This window comes from Dendrobates tinctorius, unplaced genomic scaffold, assembly GCF_039654945.1.
Source record: "Dendrobates tinctorius isolate UK_male_01 unplaced genomic scaffold, ASM3965494v1 ptg000160l, whole genome shotgun sequence".
Lineage (NCBI taxonomy): Eukaryota > Metazoa > Chordata > Amphibia > Anura > Dendrobatidae > Dendrobates > Dendrobates tinctorius.
Genome location: NW_027361827.1, coordinates 7,661,449 through 7,683,293, shown reverse-complemented (window position 1 = coordinate 7,683,293; position 21,845 = coordinate 7,661,449).

The window sequence follows — 21,845 nt, the reverse complement described above, 5'->3', positions numbered from 1 at the left end:
GTCCTTAGTAGTTGCCAGTATTTTGTATACAACGCAGGCATAGAGGGTCTATGATTACTATGACCCCATGACTATATATTGTATGCTTTATTTCTGTGCTTTGCACGACGGCGCTTGTGTATTTAAAGGATCGATCTATGCCCTTACTATGTGCCAATATCTGGTGTACGGCGCATGTGCAGTGGGTGTAACTATCATGACCTTTGACACACTTCTAGGTTGTGGTTGCTGGCGACTACCCATCAGAGTGAGTCTATCAGCAGCATGGGTCTCTACTATGATCACTGGCCTTGCGCGCCTGGTGTGTATTACTGTTGCTTAGGCCTCTTTCACCCTTCAGTTTTTTGCGATCAGTCAAAATCCGCCAAAATTTGAAAATGGCGGATCCGCAAAAAATGTATGAAAACGGATGACAGCTGATGGAACGGATCCGGTATTTTAAGGATCCGCTATACCTATTTTAGTGTGGGTCCTCAACAAAACGGATCCGTTCCATCAGCTGGCATCTGTTTTTCACATCCGTTGGATCTGTTTTCTTGAGGATCCGTTTTTCCACACCTCCAAAATGGGATGCTCCCAAATATGATTCGCTCTTGGAGAATGCTGCCAAATGTGATTGGATACTGGAAACTAGGGAGAAATATATCTAGGGTGTTGTGATACAATTTCTTTGAAAGGTTTTAGAGCTAGTGGCAACGATGGAAGGAGTAAGTGCGAGTCTGGAAGGAGTTATTGCGAGTATTGACAGCTTCTGTGTGGAATTTGATCTTCATTTGAATCGGTTGGCAATTATTGCTATCCAGAGGGAGAAAAGAAGATTGCAAATCCTGCGTATGAGGAGACGGCGCCAGTGGATTCATCCCATTAATGCGCAGAGGTTCACCCGTGGCGTTTTTTCCACACTGTACCTGGAATTGAGGGATAATCCAGAGAAGTTCTTCAACTACGTGCGCATGAGGCTGGAATTCTTCGAGATATTGGTGGATCGTGTTGGAGAACAAATCCGGAGAAGGGACACACAAATGCAGTTATCTATATCACCAGCGGAGCGTTTGATGGTGACCCTTCGGTAAGTTATCTACTTTTTAAAATGTTTCAGATTCTGCAGGCTTTTATTGTTATGTTATGGCTTGTAGTTTGTATTAATTTTACTTTTTTTGCCTTTTTTAACAGATTCCTGGCGACTAGAGAATCATTCACCTCCCTCCATTTCCAGTTCTGGATAGGGATTTCAACTATTGCTGGAATTGTACAACAGACCTGCCGGGCATTGTGGGATTCTCTACAGGAGGAATACATCCCAGAGCCAACACAGGAGCGGTGGCTGGAGATTGCCGACAAGTTTCAAGAAATCTGCCAGTTTCCAAACTGCATCGGTGCCGTGGATGGCAAGCATATCAGGATTGTGAAACCCATGGGATCTGGTTCACAGTTTTACAACTATAAGAAATTCTTTTCTATTGTGCTTATGGCCATTTCGGATGCAAACTGCAAATTCATTGCCATGGACATTGGTGCATACAGTCGTTCTAATGACTCTCAGGTATTCAAGATGTCCACCATGGGCCATCGCTTGTATGGAGACAATTTTGACTTCCCACCTCCAAGACCACTCCCTGGAACAACAGGCCCACCAATGCCTTTTGTGTGCATTGGCGACGATGCTTTTCAGCTTTCTAAACACCTACTCAAACCATATGGTAGTCGTGGATTAACACACCGGAAAAGAATCTATAACTATCGGTTAACCAGAGCGCGCAGAGTGGTAGAGTGCGCGTTTGGAATTTTAACTGCCAAATGGAGAGTCCTGTTAACGGCCATTAAAATGAAAACAGAGACTGTGGATGAGGTGGTGAAGGCCTGTGTAATCCTGCACAATTTTGTCCTTTCAAAGGAACCCGTTTCCATCGATGAAAATCTGTCTGAAACCACCTTGTGGTATTATGAGCAGCAAACTTTTCGGAGTACTGGCTCAGTGTCAAGAATGAGGGACACCTTTGCAGACTATTTTCTGACACCAGAGGGACAAGTGGACTGGCAAGATGACATGATATAATTTTCTTCTTAATATACCAATTGTGAGTACCATTTTTTTTTTTTTTTAAACTGAAATTTTACCAAGTGTTTGGTTTTCCCAAGCATTGTGTTACCTTGTGATTTGTTTTACCAAGTGTTTTTTTTTTTAAGTTTTACACTTTGCAATGTTACCAATTGTTGGGTACCAAGCATTGTTTTACACTTTGAAATGTTACCAAGTGTTGTGTACCAAGCGTAAAGTTTTACACTTTGAAATTTTACCAAGTGTTGTGTACCAAGCGTTGTTTTACAAATGTTACCAAGTGTTGGGTACCAAGCGTAAAATTTTACACTTTGAAATTTTACCAAGTGTTGTGTACCAAGCGTTGTTTTACACTTAGAAATGTTACCAAGTGTTGGGTGCCAAATGTTGTGCTACCAAGTGTTGGTTTTTTGTACCTTGTACACCACAGGTGTACTGTGAAATGTTACCCAGTGTTGTGTTACCAAGTGTTGTGTTTACCTTTTACACCACTGGTGTACTTTGAATATTTCCCAAGAAAGAAAGAACAAAAAAGAAACAACACAATAAAGTTCTTTTTGAAAAAAAAAACATTGTTTATTTGTGAATTTGTAATAACTTTCTTTTTTGTGTGAATTTTTTTTTTTTTTAACAGTTTTTTTTTTTGGTATCTTAAACCTTTTTTGTAAAATGTTTTTTTTTTTTGTATATATTACCTTTTTTTAGAAAAAACAAAAACACTTTATAAAGTGTGATAATCTTGGGTGAACCAGGGGAAGAGTCTTGAGGAGATCATTTGCATATTCCCAGTGCCTTCTGGAATAAGCAAAGAGTCTCCGCGAGCTCAATGATCACTGGGTTTTGGCTGTTACAGCTGAAAAGAGGAACTCAGAAAACCAGGGGAAGAGTCTTGAGGAGATCATTTGCATATTCCCAGTGCCTTCTGGGATAAGCAAGAGTCTCCGCGAGCTCAACGATCACTGGGTTTTGGCTGTTGCAGCTGAAAAGAGGAAATCGGGAAACCAGGGGAAGAGTCTTGAGGAGATCATTTGCATATTCCCAGTGTCTTCTGGGATAAGCGAAGAGTCTCCGCGAGCTCAACGATCACTGGGTTTTGGCTGTTGCAGCTGAAAAGAGGAAATCGGAAAACCGCGCTCCTGTTGGCGCGCAAATTTTGGCTCATCTTTCATCGTTTTTAAGAAATCTCAATATGGAAGAGGCCAGGAGCCATTTGGTGAGCTGCATTTCTTGCTACATGTTCACAGACTTACCAGTGGAAAAGCCAAACTTCACATGCCACAAATGCAAGCTTGTGTCCCTGTTGGAGGAAAAGTTGCAAAATCTCGAAGAGAGGTTAGCTACGTTGAAGATCATTAAGGAAGGTGAAGAGTTCTTGGACAGAGCAGAATTATCTCTTCATGTTACAGAAAGAGAAGAAATTCGAAGTGCACCTGAAGAAAGAGAGGAATGGAAGCATGTGACCCAGAGAAGATGGAGGATCAAGAGGCAGTCAGCACCCATACTGCTCAGGAACCAGTACCAGGCTCTCACGCAGGAAAACGATGAAGAAATACATCAGGATAAGACTTTGCCAACAAATAGCAACCTTGTACGCCTTCAGAGTCCTCCTGGATGGAGAAAGAAAAATGTTGTGAAGAAGAAACGGAGAGTGGTGGTCATGGGGGATTCCCTGTTGAGAGGAACAGAGGCCGCTATCTGCAGACTGGATATAACTTCAAGAGAAATGTGCTGTCTTCCAGGTGCAAAAATTAAAGATGTGTCTGACAGGATATCAGGACTCTTCAGACCTACAGATGACTACCCATTCCTGCTAATACACGTGGGGACAAATGACACCGCAAGAAATGACCTGGAAACCATCTGCAGAGACTTTGAAGACTTAGGCAAGAAAGTGAAAGAACTGGGAGCGCAGGTGGTCTTCTCTTCCATCCTCCCAGTGGCTGGCCATGGAACAAGGAGGGGGAATAAGATTCTGCAGGTGAACAACTGGCTACGTCGATGGTGTCATCAGCAACGATTTGGATTTATGGATCACGGAATGAATTTCCTTTACGATGGACTACTTGCTAGAGATGGGGTGCACCTTACGAAGACTGGAAAACATGTATTTGGAAGTCGTCTTGCTACACTTGTAAGGAGAGCTTTAAACTAGAACAACATGGGAAGGGAAGCAAAAGACCAGAAAAAGCCATACACCTGACAAATGCTATTGAGAACTCTGCTATTAGAAGTGGAAAGGATGAGCAAAGACAAAAGAATCTAATTAATAAAAAAATTGGAGAAAGAGAAACCAATCACAAACTAAAATGTTTCTATACTAATGCACAAAGCATGGGCAACAAACAAGGAGAATTGGAACTACTAACATAGGAAAAGAAATATGATGTCATTGGAATCACTGAAACTTGGTGGGACGATACACATGATTGGAATACAAGACTAGAAGGATACAACTTATTTGCAAGAAACAGACTTGATAAACGAGGAGGAGGTGTTGCATTGTATGTTAGAAACGCGTATATCTGCACAGAGATTGAAGCTTCAGAGACTGGGAGTTCTGTGGAAACTGTTTGGTTAAGAATACAAGGACAGAACAATGGAAAGGACACCATTGTAGGCATTTACTACAGGCCGCCTGTGCAAGCTGAAGATATGGATGAACTCTTTATGCATCAAATGGCCAAGTTCTCCAAAAAATATGACATAGTTGTCATGGGAGATTTCAACTATCCAGACATTTGTTGGGAATCTCTCTCAGGCTAAACTAACAGGTCAAGGAAATTCTTATCCTCTCTTGCTGACAACTTTATCTTCCAAAAGGTAGGGGAGAAAACAAGGGGAACTGCTACCTTGGATCTAATCCTTATAAACAGGGAGGAAATGGTTGAGGAGGTAAAAGTGGCTGGGACCCTAGGAGGTAGCGACCATGCTATTTTAGAATTTTGGATAACTAGAGGAGGAAGACCTGTGAAGACTCAGACGTCAAGGTTAGATTTCAGAAAGGTAGATTTTAAGGGATTCAGAAAGAGAATTGGAGGGATCCAATGGCTGGATATCCTTAAAGACAAAAATGTCCAGGAAGGATGGGAAATCTTGAAAAGTGAAATTCTCAAAGCACAATTGTTAACAATTCCGAAAAGAGGGAAGAATAGGAAGCATTTAAGGAAACCAGGATGGATGAACACAGAACTTAAGCACATGCTAAAAAGGAAGAAAAAAATGTTTATAAAATGGAAAGAGGGAGGCATATCTAAAGAAGAATATAATGCTGTCTGCAGAACCTGCAGGGCACAAATCAGATTATATAAAGCTGAAAATGAATTGAGGCTTGCAAAAGATGTCAAAAGCAATAATAAAGGATTTTGGGGATATGTCAAAAGTAAAAGAAAAGTCAAAGATGCTATAGGATTTTTACAGGATGAAAATGATGAAATGGTAAGACAGGATGTTGAGAAGGCCGAACTTTTAAATTCCTATTTTGCATCTGTTTTCTCTCAGAAAGGAAATGTAACATCAACTGTTCTTCACTGTCCTATTAAGGGAATAGAAGAATCCAGGATATCTATAAACAGAAAGATAGTGAGGAAACACTTAGCTAACCTAAATGAATTCAAGTCTCCAGGTCCAGATGAATTACACCCCAGAGTACTGAAGGAGATAGCAGAAGAAATTTTTGAACTCCTCTCCATAATCTTTGAAAATTCTTGGAGAACAGGAGAAGTCCCAGAAGACTGGAGAAGAGCAAATGTTGTTCCTATCTTCAAATAGGGGAAGAAGGTGGACCCAGGCAACTATAGGCCAGTGAGTCTGACTTCTATACCAGGAAAGATCTTTGAACAGATTATTAAACAACATGTATGTCAGTACCTGGATAAGAATGAAGTGATTAAACAGAGTCAGCATGGGTTTGTAACTAATAAGTCATGTCAGACTAACTTAATTTCCTTCTATGACGGAATCACTGATTGGGTGGATCAAGGAAATGCTGTAAATATAGTATATCTTGACTTCAGCAAAGCATTTGACAAAGTATCTCATACAATCCTTATTGAAAAAATGACTAAGTATGGAATGGACAAGGCAACTGTTAGGTGGATTCATAACTGGCTTAGTGATCGGACCCAAAGAGTGGTCGTAAATGGCTGCACATCCAGTTGGAAGAATGTCTCAAGTGGGGTACCACAGGGCTCTGTCCTGGGCCCTGTATTGTTCAACATCTTTATCAATGATTTAGATGAAGGAATTGAGGGTAAACTGATTAAATTTGCTGATGACACAAAGCTAGGAAGGATAGGTAATACTAGAGAATTGAGAGAGAGGATTCAAAAAGATATAAATAAACTGGAGAAGTGGGCAGCAACTAACAGAATGGCTTTTAACAGGGAAAAATGCAAAGTACTACATCTGGGCAATAAAAATGAAAAAAGCATATACAGAATGGGAGGAATAGGGCTAAGCGACAGCACATGTGAAAAAGACTTGGGTATACTAATAGATCACAGACTGAATATGAGTCAACAGTGTGATGCAGCAGCAAAAAAGGCAAATGCAATTCTAGGATGTATTAACAGAAGCATACAGTCTAGATCACGTGAAGTCATTATTTCCCTCTACTCCTCTTTGGTCAGACCTCATCTGGAATATTGTGTCCAGTTTTGGGCACCACATTTTAAAAAAGACATCAACAAACTGGAGCAAGTTCAGAAAAGAGCGACCAGAATGGTGACCGGTCTGCAAACCCTGTCTTATGAGGAAAGGTTGCAGGATTTGGGAATGTTTAGTTTGAAAAAGAGAAGACTGAGAGGAGACTTAATAGCGGTCTACAAATATCTAAAGGGCTGTCACATTGTAGAAGGATCAACTTTATTCTCATTTGCACAAGGAAAGACTAGAAGCAATGAGATGAAACTGAATGGGAGGAGACACAGATTAGATATTAGAAAAAACTTTTTGACAGTTAGAGTGATCAATGAGTGGAACAAGCTGCCACGAGAAGTGGTGAGTTCTCCTTCAATGGAAGTCTTCAAACAGAGGCTGGACAGACATCTGACTGGGATGATTTAGCGAATCCTGCTTTGAGCAGGGGGTTGGACCAGATGGCCCAGGAGGTCCTTTCCAACTCTACGATTCTATGATTCTTTTCTCAGATTGTTTTGGAGGGGTTAACAGGGTTGACCACATCGAGGGGGGGAGAGGACTGGGGAGGGAGTTGGTGAGGACCAGAAGTGGAAGGGGGGTTTAACACATGTGGTTGGGGCTGTAGTGGATGGACAGACGAGGTTTGTGGGTACATTGAAGGTGTATGTGGGGGTGGGTATGGTGAGGGCATTGGGGTATAATGCAATGGGGAAGGAAGGTACTGGGAAGAATGGAATGGGGAACTAGAGAAAGGAGAGGGAGTGGTAGGAGGAGGGACGGTTGTATGATGGATGGTGGTGGAAGGATGGACGGGGGAAGGATGGACTGTGGAAGGATAGACAGGGAAAGGATGGACAGAGGGAGGATGGACAGGGGGAGGATGGACAGGAGGAGGATGGGATGCTTCAGCAAGTACTTCCACTAGAGCATTCTGACAGGTTTACATCACACGCATCTGCTGATGAGTACTTAAACCTTCCATTTGCCGGACAACGGATTGAAAAAAGGTATGTCTCGGTGTCTGGTTTGATTCTAATTTCATCTGTTCCATGTATCTTCTGAGTTCCATGATACTTTGATTGATCATGGTCAACCCAGAAGATAACTGTTGTCCATAAGTGTGGAAACCATGTTGGACAGATGAGTTTAGACTCAAACAGTCAGACAAGGTCATCCTTTCCTGACTCCTCAGACGCTGCCGGCCAGAACCAAAAGTTGGTCGAGATGTTGCGGCAGTGTCTGAGGGGTGGGGAACAGGGAACAAGTCGTCACCAGCAGCTTCATGTGATGAAGTCTGCCCTGCTGCTCCAGTGCTGGTGGAGGGGATAGAGGGATGAGACAAGAGGGTAGGTACAGAGGGGTCGGATACCTCGATGTGGTCACCGGGGGCGGTCTCACTAGGGATCACTCCAGAGGGACGCAACTCTGATGCAGACTCCCGAGTGCTGCAGATGGTGCTAAAAAAAAGGAGAAAAAATATATATTAAAAATATTGATATTTAATTTAACTGCTGAAAAAAAATTTGGTTAAACATTTCTACTACAGAAATGGTTTGGGGAATATTTACCTTCTGCACACCATTGTTGATCGTAGGAACACCAGGGCTCTGTAGTTCTTGTACTGGGGTCCCCGGCGTCCTCCCGATCCACTCGGGGTCTGCAACTCCTTGTTGAAGTCCCTCTTGAAGCGATCCCGGAGCGACCGCCACTGTGTGATAACCCTGTCACCTGTGAAGCCAAAAAAAAAAAAAGGGGTTTAGTATTAAACACTTCACATGCTGGAATATAAGTTACTGAAGTTGTAATACTTACGCACAAAATCCCTGGCCCTCGCATTGAGTTCCTCCCAGTTCTCTATAACTGAAGAACAGACCTCATCCCAGAGCCGTCGGGTGGTTGGTTGGTCGGCATGTAAACGGTTTGCCATGTTCCACAGCGGCTCCCGGTTTTCCACCTCACGGATGAGTTCATCTGTATCGATAATGACTCCCTCCTCCAGATGTCTCCGGGGAGCACGCTGTGAAACCTGTGAAGATAAAAAACAAAATAAAAAAATTACATTCTATTCAAACACATGATGTTCATTTAAACAATTATCCAAATAGGGTTACTTACCATTTGCCGACCACCAGAGGCATCACCTTGACTACCCTGGGATGTCCTGGGAGTCACTCAAGTGCGGGCACGGGATTCTGAAGACTGTGGAAAAAAAAAAAAAAAATTTGTTTGGATGAATGCGTAGTTATTGTGTGTGCACTGTGATGAATGTTTGTGTTGGGTGTAGCATTATGTATGTGTGTATGTGCTAAACTTACACTCTGCGCACCCCTCCTTGTGTCTCTCCACCCTGCACGTCTCCTCCTGGAAGCTCCTCTGAATCAGCTTCCTGTCAAAACATAATACATGGATAGTGTTTAAGCCAAAAAAAATAAGAGTTTAAAAAAAAACCCAACAAATTATTTACCTCAGCTCGCTGATGATGTGAGGGGGAGCTTTCAGGAGAAGACATTACGGTCTGGGTCAGCTGCGGAGGCAGCTGCGGTGCTTCCTGAAGTGATCTGTAAGTATAAAGACACTTGTTAAGCTACTATACAAAGGATCATAATAAGCTTTCAGGCCTTTATACTTACAGGGAAACTAATGGTTGCCTGTCCTCTGCTGCGGCCTGGCTGGCCGTCTCTGCTGCGGCCTGGCTGCCCGTCTCTGCTGCGGCCTGGATGGTGGTGCTTGCTGAAGTTATCTGCAAGTATACAGACACTTGTTAAGCTAAAATACAAAGGATCATAATAAGCTTTCAGGCCTTTATACTTACAGGGAAACTAATGGTTGCCTGTCTTCTGCTGCGGCCTGGCTGGCCGTCTCTGCTGCGGCCTGGCTGACCATCTCTGCTGCGGTCTCGCTGACCATCTCTGCTGCGGCCTGGCCGGTCGTCTCTGCTGTGGTCTCGCCGGTCATCTCTGCTGCGGCCTTGCTGGCCATCTCTGCTGCTGCCTTGCTGGCGGGGCTTCATGAAGTGATCTGCAAGTATAAAGAAAATGATATGAAAGTTAAAAAAAAAAATAAAAATCTTCATTTGTATATAATTAGTGTAATTCCCTGAAACTAAGTATATGCAGTTTTAAGTGTTTGCATGTGTAAATTCCCTTATCTCTCACTGAGTGTAACCACAGTGATTGAAGGTGTGTAATATTTTGTGTAAACCCACACTTTATCTTTGCATGTGTTTGAATTCCCTGAAAAAGTGTAACCAAGTGTAACCAGTGATTGAAGGTGTGTAATTTCTGTGTACACCCACACTTTATCTTTGCATGTGTTTGAATTCCCTGAAAAAGTGTAACCAGTGATTGAAGGTGTATAATTGCTGTGTATACCAGTGTTTGCATTCCCTCAAAAACTCTCACCGAGAGTGTAACCACAGTGATTGAAGGTCTCACCAAGAGTGTAACCAGTGATTGAAGGTGTTTAATTTCTGTGTATACACACACTGTGTTTGCATGTTTTTGAATTCCCTGAAAAACTCTCACTGAGAGTTTAACCTGTGATTTAAGGTGTGTAATTGCTGTGTATACCCAGATTTTTTTCATGGCATGTTGCAATCTCTCCCTTTTAACCTCACTTGTATACCAAAAAATTTAATGTACCTTTATGGTAACTTAATTTTACCTTGTTTTAAAATGATACTACGGAGATTTTTTCAAAACAGTTTATTTATTTATTTTTTTTTATAACTTTTTTTTCCAACAAATAGGACCTACTCTGCTCTTTATTTTAAATACCACAATAAGGCTATGTGCCCACATAGCGTTTTAAAATGCTCACTAAAAACCGGACTCCTTCCCAGAAATCGCGCGTTTTTTTCCGTGCTATTTCAGCGCGATTATGATCGCGATTTTGCCGCGATTTTCACGTGCGATATTCAAGCACTTTCCCAGCGATTTGAAGCATCGCTTGGAAAGTGATTGACAGGTTGGTCACACTCGTCAAACATAGTGTTTGACAAGTGTGACCAGGTTTTTACTATTGAGGCCGCCTATGCGGCCTCAATAGTAAAAGATAGAATGTTAAAATGCTAAAAAAAATTAAAAAAAATCGGGGTATATTTACCTTCCGGCGTCCCGCTCTGCATTCCCGGGCCTCAGCGTTCCCAGCGATGCCTTGCGAGACCTGTGATGACGTAGTCTCGCGTTGCTATAGCGATCTTGCGAGACCGCTAGAGTCACGCGAGACTACGTCATTACAGGGCCTTGCCGCAAGGCATTACTGGGAACGCTAGGCCGGGAATGCAGTGCGGGACATCGGAAGGTAAATATACCCCGATTTTTTATTCTTTTTTTTACAGGGGTATGGTACCCAGGGCCTGAAGGACAGTCTCCACTCCTCCACACCGTGGGTACCAACCGCACATGAGACGCTTAACTTCCCGCATGGTGGTCATAGCCACATGCGGGAAGTATGCGGTTCTCATGCATTCCTATGGGTGCGGAATCGCGGCAATTCTTTGCGATTCCGCACAAAAGAATGAGCATGCTGCGATTTTTTCCGCGATGCAATTTCGCCGTGGGAAAAAATGCAGCATTAGCACAGCATGTGCGGAATGCCATAGGAATGCATGGGGCGCGTTCCGTACACGATTTTTAAACGTTTTCGCGCCAAAAATCGTGGCAAAAACGCTTAAAAATCGCTACGTGGGGACACAGCCTAAATGAAAAATAAAAAAACACCGATTTACAACAGATACATTAATCACACCACAATTGCAAATATGAAAATAAAATACAATAAACATGCAAAAGAAAAACAATTAAAATATGAAAAAAAACCCACACAAACACGCATAACACACACACACACACACACACACTCCAGGGGTCTTGCAGGTGGAAGATTTGCAGCTGAGCAGACAGGTTTTATAGCTCTAGTTTGGTCTTCTATCAGTCGGGCAGGTGTTGGATGTCTGGGTCGGTGTCTTCAGTGTGGCTGGTGCAAGATGTCTTGGCCCAATTACACCATATACAATACCAGTTAGGCCGGTTTCACATTTGCACTTTATAACGCCGCGATGGCCTGCACACGGCCGCCGCTAATCCCCGCCCCATCCGGTCATCGCCGCCTACTAGCGCACATGGACGCTTGCGATCTGCGCACCCAATCTTTAGCATAGGGTGCGCAGATCGTGCGCTGGCAGGATTTTACGGTGTGCTGCGCACTTTTGAAGGTGTGCCCGTGTGCGCCAAACGCAGCATGTTGCATTTTGGCACGCACGGCACACCTTCAAAAGTGCGCAGCACACGGTAAAATCCTGCCAGCGCACGATCTGCGCACCCTATGCTAAAGATAGGGTGCGCAGATCGCAAGCGTCCATGTGCGCTGGTAGGCGGCGATGACCGGATGGGGCGGGGATTAGCGGCGGCCGTGTGCAGGCCATCGCTGCGCTATAAAGTACAAATGTGAAACCGGCCTTACACCACACAATCACAGCATAAATAATACATTAAAATTACAGAAGTATGAAGAAAAAATGCAGTACACATGCAACATAAAAAAAAAGTATGGAAAAAAAAATGCATTACACACGCCATACACACACACGCCATACACACACACGCACACACGCTCCAGGGGTCTTGCAGGTGGTAGACTTGCAGCTGGGCAGGCAGGTTTTATAGCTCTAGTTCAATCTTCTATCAGTCAGGCTGCAGTCGGATGTCCAGCTTGGTGTCTTCAGTGTGGCTGGTGCCGGATTGTCTGGGCTCAATTACACCACATACCATACACCACACAATCACAGCATAAAAAATACAATAATATTACAGTTGTAAGAAAATAAAATGCAGTACACATGCAACAGAAAAAAAAGTATGAAAAAAAAAATATACACACAGACATGCAACACTCGCAGACCACACACACACACAGGCAGGCTACACACTAGCAGGCCATACACACACACACAAAGAAATGTCATAAACAAATAGGTATACTCACACTTTCAGGCGTGCTGCTGCTGTAACTGGCAGGCCTCTTGATAGCTGTGTGGCAGCTTGGTAGCTGTCTGGCGGATGGCGCCATTTTCAAATTTTGGCGGATTTTGACTGATGGCAAAAAACTGAAGTGTGAAAGAGGCCTTAGCTACGTTGGCGCCTGCGCATTGACATTCTTCAGAGGCGCCCTCAGTATTTGCCAGCACTTGATATTCGGCACATGCGCAATAGATCTAAACTACTATGACCTTCTATCCACTTCCTGGTTATAGACGCCGGCGCCTGCGCATTAGACTGACTTATAGACGCCGGCACCTGCGTATTGATATTTCTCAAAAGCACCCTCAGTATTTGCCAGTATTATGACCTTTTATCCACTTCCTGGTTATAGATGCCGGCACCTGCGCACTGGACTTTATTGGTCTTTGAGATATGAGCGCTTCACCGCTACCACTGGTCACAAGCCTAATGTGTCTTCTACCGTTTCTCTGGTAAGCGTTAGCACAGCTGCACTCTATTATTGAATTAATGAATTGTATAAAAAGACACACAGGATGGATAATCAGTATCCCTGACAAAGCCACAATTGGTGGCGACACGCGTCGGGTCTCTGCTATCTCTGGCTCCACTCCACTTCATTTATGGGCGTTTGGCACAGACGATTTAGGGACAGGTTATAGTTTTTTCAAAAGTGGCTATTTCAGCCTGTATTATTCATTTTGATATGACCTAAGAGGTTGGGTATTGAAAAAGTTTTGGCACCGTGTGGCGGTATATACAGGGGGGAATCTGTATACAGGGGAAATTTATATCCTTGGATTTCATCTCGCCATTTATAAATGCACCAGGGACATGTTACATCTTGCTATAGAGGGCCAATTTTAGCCTCACCATGTGTGTATCTCTGTAGGTCTAGCAAGATTTGATATTATGAGAAACATAGAGACAACTATATGCAACCTGGTGTGACTTTTATATAGACTTGTTATTCTAGGTCTATAAATGTGCAGATTTTTGAGGAAAGATATATGCCTTATGTGAATATTCTGCCCTTGGCCACAAGCTTTAAAAATCCCTTTCATGTGCACATCACATGCTAAGAAATGGCCGGAGTGAGCCTATAGGAGGCATGGGCGGAGGCCATCATGACAGGGGGATTGGAGTGTTTAGTGTGAGGGAAGGGTTAATGGGGAGGGGGAGCTAAGGGGTCTTTAGGTGGGGTCCGGGGTGTTCCCGCCCTCTCATCCCGCTCTCCCAGCTCCAAGACAGTCCCACATACTCACCAGGATGGCTGGAGTGGATCAGGCCCTGGACAGACTGTGGGCGGCAGCGGCGGGGCAGCCTCCGGGATGGTTGGAGGCACAAGTCGCGGGCCTGCTTTAAGGTGCATCTGTGCAGGCCGATGTGAGGGAGCGAAGATCCAGGTGGGTGAGGCCTCCGGAACGGCTCTCACCCGACACCACTCCCCGGGCCTCGCGTTGGCGCAGGAGCCCCTCCCGGGACCCTCCAGGCTGCGCGACGCTCAGTCCCCCTTCCAGGGCGTCGTGGCCTGGGAGGAATCCACAGGTGCGGCGAGGCCCTGCGGCGGTGTCTGGACCTTCGCCCCGGAGCAGGAGGGGGGTGGAGCCAGCACGTGCCCGGCTTCCGTCACCATCTGCTCCGTCGGGGGGCCGCGGTGGTGACGGGCATGCCGTGCGGCCTGCCTCCACAGCTCCCATGTCTTCGGCCGCCGGTAGAGTGGCGGCCTGCCGGGCGGCAGGGCCGGCTTCTTCATCCCCCAGCAGTGTAGGGGAACAGTCCTCAGCGGGGGGGAGCCGCTGCGCTGGCCCCGCAGCTGCGCCTGCCTCAAACGCCGTGACGACGCATCACAGCCCTGGGGCTGCAGCGGGAGTTGCAAGCAGCTTGGCGGGGTTGGCGCCGGCTGCAAGAAGATTCGGGCTAAGGAGGACGATTTCGGGCTCCCAGCTATCGTGGGGGGCCCTGGACGCACAGGTGCAGCAAGATGGCACACCGTCCGGAGCTCCCGGCGGGGGGTGCCAGGAGGCATCAGACTTGGGGGTACTGCTGCCTGGTTCACTCCAGGGCTTCAGGCCTCCCACCTTCGCTGCGGGGGATTTCAGAGACCAGCAACGGGGCAGCGAGTCCTTCACCGGGAGTCGCGAGGCTTCGGGGGATCCAGGCTTTTCGGCTGGAGGGCACACAGCCCCCTCGCAGGGCCGGCGAGCCGGTGTCGGTGCAAACCGACAGAGAGAAGGAGTGTCGTGTGCATTTGAACGATCGGGCGCATGGTGAGGTGTACGTGTGCTTCGAAGGTTCGTTGGGGGCTCATTTAAAAAAAGAGGTGAAAGAGCGAATTTGGAAGGATGAGTATGTGGAAATATTTTTCGTTGCTGCCTCTTGAGAAGTTTAATTTAGATAAAAGCAAGAAAGAGGATAGCAAAGGAGGAGAGGAGGAAGAAAGCGCAGGTGGCATTTGATTCCTCAGACATTTGTAAATTGGCAGCAAGCTTTTGCCATTTTGGCAAGTGTTATTGGGGAAAAGGCCCCTGACAATTGCGCCGCGCTGTTTTGTTATCTGGAAGCTATAGGAGAGGCTTACAGAGTATATGCCGGTCAGGCATGGCTGAGGTACGACGAGCAATTCCGTCAGAGGAAGGCTGTGTGTCCAGCTATTCGCTGGGACCAGAAAGATATCGGTCTGTGGATGCGTGTGATAGCGCAAAATAAGTTTGGGAGCTCCTTTCATAGGGGGGCTGGAAGCACCAGCCAGAGTAGCGGCAACTCCAGCTCTATGGGTGGCGGAGGTCAAGGGCAGGCAGGAACGCACAAGGTGGGGGTGTGCTGGCAGTTTAACGACGGCCATTGTAAGTTTGGGGCCAATTGTAAATTTAAACACCTCTGCTCTAATTGTAATGGCGCCTCACATGGAGCATCAAAGTGTTTCAAGAAAGGGAAGTCCAGAGCTGGGGGCGGAAATTCGCAAGGGGGAGACTCCAGTGAATCTGGAAAGGATGGTTCCCTATCTAAATAGGTACCCGGATAGGGAAAGAGCGGGGTTGTTGTATTCAGGTTTTAAGAAGGGTTTTCGCATTCCGAGTCCTCCGTTTAAAATCCCGTTAGTTTTGAAAAATTTGCGCTCAGCTTTGGAGCATTCCACAGTTGTTTCTGAGAAACTCAGGAAAGAAGTTTCGTTGGGCCGCATTTCGGCCCTTTCGCGTCCCCTCCTTTTCCAGATTTGGTGGTTTCCCCTTTGGGGGTGGTTCCGAAGAACATTTGTCTTACCCACGTGGGAGGTCGGTTAACGATGGTATTAATCCGGAGATTTCTTCGGTGGTATACTCTTCGTTTGACGAGGCGGTGCGTTGGGTGCGGAAATGTGGTCGTGGTGCCCTTATGGCAAAGACTGATGTGGAATCCGCTTTTCGTCTACTACCGGTTCACCCTGAAAGCGTGAAGCTGCTGGGCTGTTTTTGGGAAGGCAGATTTTTTGTGGATAGGTGTTTACCTATGGGTTGTTTGTTGTCCTGCACATATTTTGAGGCGTTTAGTTTCTTTCTTGAGTGGGTCGTGTGCGACGTTTCCGGTTTTGACTCTGTTATTCATTATTTGGACGACTTTTTGTGTGTTGGTCGGCGGATTCATCGCGTTGTTGCAGGATTTTGAAAGCCATTGAGTGGGTGGCGGATCGTTTCGGGGTCCCGTTGGCGCCCGGAAAAATGGAGGGCCCCACCACGTGTTTGCGTTTTCTGGGAATCGTCATCGATACAGTTGAATGGGAGTTCAGGTTGCCTGAGGACAAACTAGTGGATTTGAGGTCTGAAGTGGTCCGAGCGTGTCGTTTGAGGAAAATATCATTGCGCGATCTTCAGTCGCTGTTGGGGAACATTAACTTTGCTTGTCGGGTGATGCCGATGGGTCGAGTTTTTTCACGTAGGCTGGCTAGCGCTACTTCGGGGATTCAGGCTCCCCACCATTTTGTTAGGCTGTCGTCGGAACTCAGGGCTGATCTGAGTCCTTTTTGGAGGAGTACAACGGTCGCTCTTTGGTAATGGCAGACGTGGTAGGTAACGATGCATTGGATTTGTTTACAGATGCGGCTGGTGGAATCGGTTTTGGTGCCTATTTCAGAGGGCAATGGTGCGCAGCTCAATGGCCTGACACGTGGGTTTCGGCCGGTCTGGTGCGTAACATCATGTTGTTGGAGATTTTTCCGGTTCTGGTGGCGGTGCACTTGTGGGGGCAGGATTTCTGGAATCGGCGTGTTCGTTTTAATTGCGACAACATGGGCGTTGTGAGCGCGATTAATGGTCTTACCACGTCGTCCCCTTCGGTTGTTCGGGCTTTACAGCAATTGGTGCTATTGTGTTTGTCTTTGAATGCCCATGTGACTGCGACGCATGTGCCCGGCGTGAGGAACGAGATAGCTGACTCTCTCTCTCATTCGCAGTGGGATCGTTTTCGTTCTTTGGCTCCGGAAGCAGAGTTCGAGGGTCTAATTTGTCCAGAGGAGCTGTGGAGGGTGGCTTACGAGCTGCAGAATCACTGATTGAATCGTCACTGGCACCAAAAACTTGGGAGGCCTACCGTGCTTTGTGGCGGATGTGGGAAGAGGTCCTTTCGGCTGGCCTCATCAGCGGGGCCGGGCTTGAGCAAGAGGGAATGTTGTTGTCTTGGTTGGGGCGAGGTGCGAGCGAGGGTTGGTCCCGTGCGAAGGTGACGCGCTTGTTAGCAGGTTTATCTTTTGGTTTTCGGTTGTGCAGGTGGAGGGATTTGACAAAAACATTTCTGGTAAAACAGGCGGCAAAAGGTTTCTGCCGTTTCAGAGGCGGTGGTGATTTAAGACGGCCTGTATCGTTTAATATGCTGGAACAATTGGGGCGGGTTCTGGAGTCGGTCTGTTCGGATCAATATGAGGTTGTGTTGTTTCACCTGGCCTTCTCGTTTGCATTTTTTGGGGCTTTGTGGGTTGGGGAGCTCGTGTCTCCCAATAAAGAGTCGATGGGAGGCTTATTAGCCCGGGATGTGTTATTGACCTCGTGGGGGGTTGAATTTTGGCTGCAACGATCCAAAACGGACCAGTCTGGAAAAGGTCGCCGGGTGGTGTTGAGTGGTGATTCGTTGATGTGCCCTGTTCAGTGCTTGCGGAATTTTTGGGAGCTTTGTCCCAGTTTGAGCGGTTCTTTGTTGTGCCATGCAGACGGGGGTAGTTTGTCCCGGTATCAGTTTGGCGCGGTTTTTAAAAAATCCATTCGGGGTTTGGGAATAGACGACTCCCGTTTTGCCTGTCATTCATTCAGAATAGGAGCGGCGACCGAGGCGGCGGTGTGTGGTTTAGGCCCCTCTTTAATACAGCGCATTGGGGGGTGGAGGTCCAATCGGTACCGCAGTTATGTTCAGCCTTAATTCGGAAAGGTATGGGGGGAGGGGGGTTTGGTTAGTCGTGAACATGGGACGGACAGGAGTCTGAGTGGGTGGCGACAAAAAATTTATTCTGCAAGTTTGCTTTTCTGTTAGTGTTGTTTTTTGTTTCAGGTGCTGAGCCACTGCTGGTCTGGATTTTTGGGCACTCCTTTGTTTATTGGGGAGCGTTGGGAGCCAATGTCAGGAACGAAGGCAGACAGATGGGGATTCCCAGGGCAGTGGCGGTGGTGTGGTGGCTCAGTTTCAGGGGCCTGGTGTGGCAAAGGGTGTTGCCGGAGATCCACCAGTGGGTCCTGTTGGATCGGGCTCCAGATATTCTTGTTATTCACGCTGGGGGTAACGATCTGGCGGTGTGGCCCTTCCGGGAGTTGGTCAGGGATATTAAGCAGGATTGCTTTAGGTTGTGGTTGTTGTACCGGGGGGTCTGTATTGTGTGGTCTGAGATTGTGCCGCGCAGGCGCTGGTGGTCTATGAGATCGTTGGAGAAGGTTAATCGCGCCAGGATAAAAGTTAACAGAGCGGTGTCTGCTTTCATTGTTAGGAATGGGGGAGTTGCCGTGTGGCATTTCGATTTGGAAAAGGGCGAGGGTTATTTTTGGTTGGAGGATGGTATCCATTTAAATGCTGTGGGTTCCGATATTTGGGCCCTCGCCCTTCAGGGCGGTATAGAAAGGGCCGTCGCTTGGCGGGTTGGGGGATCTCGGGTCATTGAGGTGTTCAAGGCCCCCTCGTTGTAGCGGTTTTGGAGGAGGGGGAGTCCTTGATGTCGGTGGAAATTGGTTTTGGAGACTCGGTGTGTAGGGTCTCCTTCGTTAAAAGGTATGGTTGTGATCTGGTGAAAGGTGGATGGGGAGTTTTAGTTGGAAGAGGGCGGATCTCCAAGTAGTTCGTGGACAATATCTATTGGTGTGCTGGTGCTCCCAAGCCTGTGGGGTAACGGCTGGGAGCAAATGGACGGGGGTTGTTCACAATATTTTGGACTACTTCACCATGATCTTGTGGCTTCAAGGACTTCTCTTTCCAGGTTTCAAGTCATTGTACTTATGTTATTTATGATACAGTGTTTACTGTTTTTGTTTGTTTGTATAATAAAAGGCTGCTGTGGCCATAAAAATTCCAAAGAAAATACTTGTGTCTGTGTATTAGTTGGTGGCGTTGAGGGGGTGGGGGTTTTTATGGTCACGCAGGGGTAACGGGGGAAAGGCAAGACGCTTGGTCTCCCACGAGGTAAACCACTTGACAACACCAACGTCAAGAAATGGACGGAGTGAGCCTCCCGGCCCCCTATAGGAGGCATAGGCGGAGGCCATCATGACGGGGGGGTTGGAGGGTTTAGTGTGAGGGAAGGGTTAATGGGGAGGGGGAGCTAAGGGGTATTTAGGTGGGTCCGGGGTGTTCCCGCCCTCTGATCCCGCTCTCCCATCTCCAAGACAGTCCCACCCTCCCTCCCTTAATTTCCGACAGCTGGGAGTGTGATTCTAATTTTGGGTCATGGCGGTTTTGGAGGAGGGGGGAGTCCTTGAAGTCGGTGTAAATTGGTTTTGGAGACTCGGTGTGTAGGGTCTCCTTCGTTAAAAGGTATGCTGGTCGTGATCTGGTGAAAGGTGGATGGGGAGTTTCCGTCGGAAGAGGGCGGATCTCCAAGTAGTTCGTGGACAATATCTATTGGTGTGCTGGTGCTCCCGAGCCTGTGGGGTAACGGCTGGGAGCAAATGGACGGGGGTTGCTCACAATATTTTGGACTACTTCACCATGATCTTGTTGCTTCAAGGACTTCTCCTTCCAGGGTTCAAGTCATTGTACTTATGTTATTTATGATACAGTGTTTACTGTTTTTGTTTGTTTGTATAATAAAAGGCTGCTGTGGCCATAAAAATTCCAAAGAAAATACTTGTGTCCGTGTATTAGTTGGCGGCGTTGAGGGGGTGGGGGTTTTTATGGTCACGCAGGGGTAACGGGGGAAAGGCAAGACGCTTGGTCTCCCACGAGGTAAACCACTTGACAATACCAACGTCATGTATGTTTTATTGTTAAGGCAGTGTATTGTCATATTCAGCCTTGTATATCATGTTTATATCAATCTCTACTAATAATTGAGTCTGTATTTTGTTCATTATGATATGCTATTCATATGCCTATGGGGTTGTTCTTAAAGAGCTACCTACTGTGGAGTGTTCTGTGCTATAAGATTGTGGTTTTATTTTGAATTTTGTATGTCACATGTATGACGAATTTTAATGCTTTTAATTTCTTTGTGTGCTCATCTTGTGTGTCTTAATAAAGATTGTTAATTCTATTTTTGCTAAATCCAGTCTCAGGTGATCCCCTTTTGTGGCCTATTCCTTTCTCTCTGTTCATATTGTTACATGTTTGTATAGGTCAGGTTTGGATCCCTGTTTATATGTCAGTGGTGCCCCCGAACGTTTCTTGTATACGGACTGACACACGCTGTCTCTGTCTAGTTTAGACCGTTATCAAACAGCAGATATATGAAACTGTTTGAAAAACGGACACGACTCTAAGGTGTAGGTCTGGAAAAACTCCTCGGCTTTTTTTTCCAGAGTCACACACAGGTAGCTTCTATTTGTCCGTGCTAGAAGGCGGTACACGGTAGTGTGTGAGGAGCATACACCGCTGTACGGTGTGTGTATGTAAAATTGTCAAGCTCCGTGTATTTGTATACAGACTGACACACACTGTCTCTGTCTAGTTTAGACCATTATCAAACAGCAGATATACGAAACTGTTTGAAAAGCGGACAGCACTCTAAGGTGTAGGGCTGGAAAAACTTTTCGGCTTTTTTTTCCAGAGTCACACATATGTAGCTTCTATTTGTCCGTGCTAGAAGGTGGTACACGGTAGTGTGTGAGGAGCGTACACCGCTGTACGGTGTGTGTATGTAAAATTGTCAAGCTCCGTGTAGTTGTATACGGACTGACACACACTGTCTCTGTCTAGTTTAGACCGTTATCAAACAGCCGATATACGAAACTGTTTGAAAAACGGACACGACTCTAAGGTGTAGGTCTGGAAAAACGGAAAAACTCGGTTTTTTTTCCAGAGTCACACACAGGTAGCTTCTATTTGTCAGTGCTAGAAGGGTGTACACGGTAGTATGTGAGGAGCGTACACCGCTAGACGGTGTCTGTATGGAAAATTGTAAATCTCCGTCTATTTGCATAGGGACTGACACACGCTGTCTCTGTCTAGTTTTGACTGTAATCAACCAGCAGATATATGAACCTGTTTGAAAAACGGACACAACTCTAAGGTGTAGGTCTGGAAAAACGGACAAACTCCTCTGCTTTTTCTTCCAGAGTCACACCCAGATAGCTTCTATTTGTCCATGATACCAGCCGGTACACGGTAGTGTGTGAGGAGTGTACACCGCTAGATGGTGTGTGAAAAAATGAACGCTCAGTAACTCACCAGGACAAAATAATAAAAGTTGGAGTGCTTTGAAAAAAGCAGTTTGAACAGCAGTGTGCACACAGCAATGCAGCTAGCAGGTAGCCGTAAAAGGCAGCCTAATCACCACCAGCGCTGCTGCACACAACAAAAATCCTCCCCTTTCACTGCACACTGACTGTACAATGAAAAGCGCTATCAGCACAAGCAGTTTTTGTTTTTCTTCCCTGCCTAACGCTCTCCCTGTTAAGAATCAGCAGCAGCACCTCTCCCTATTGTAAGTTCGGCAGAAGTAAGATGGCAGTCGGCGTTCAAAGCCTTTTATACCCACTGCGATG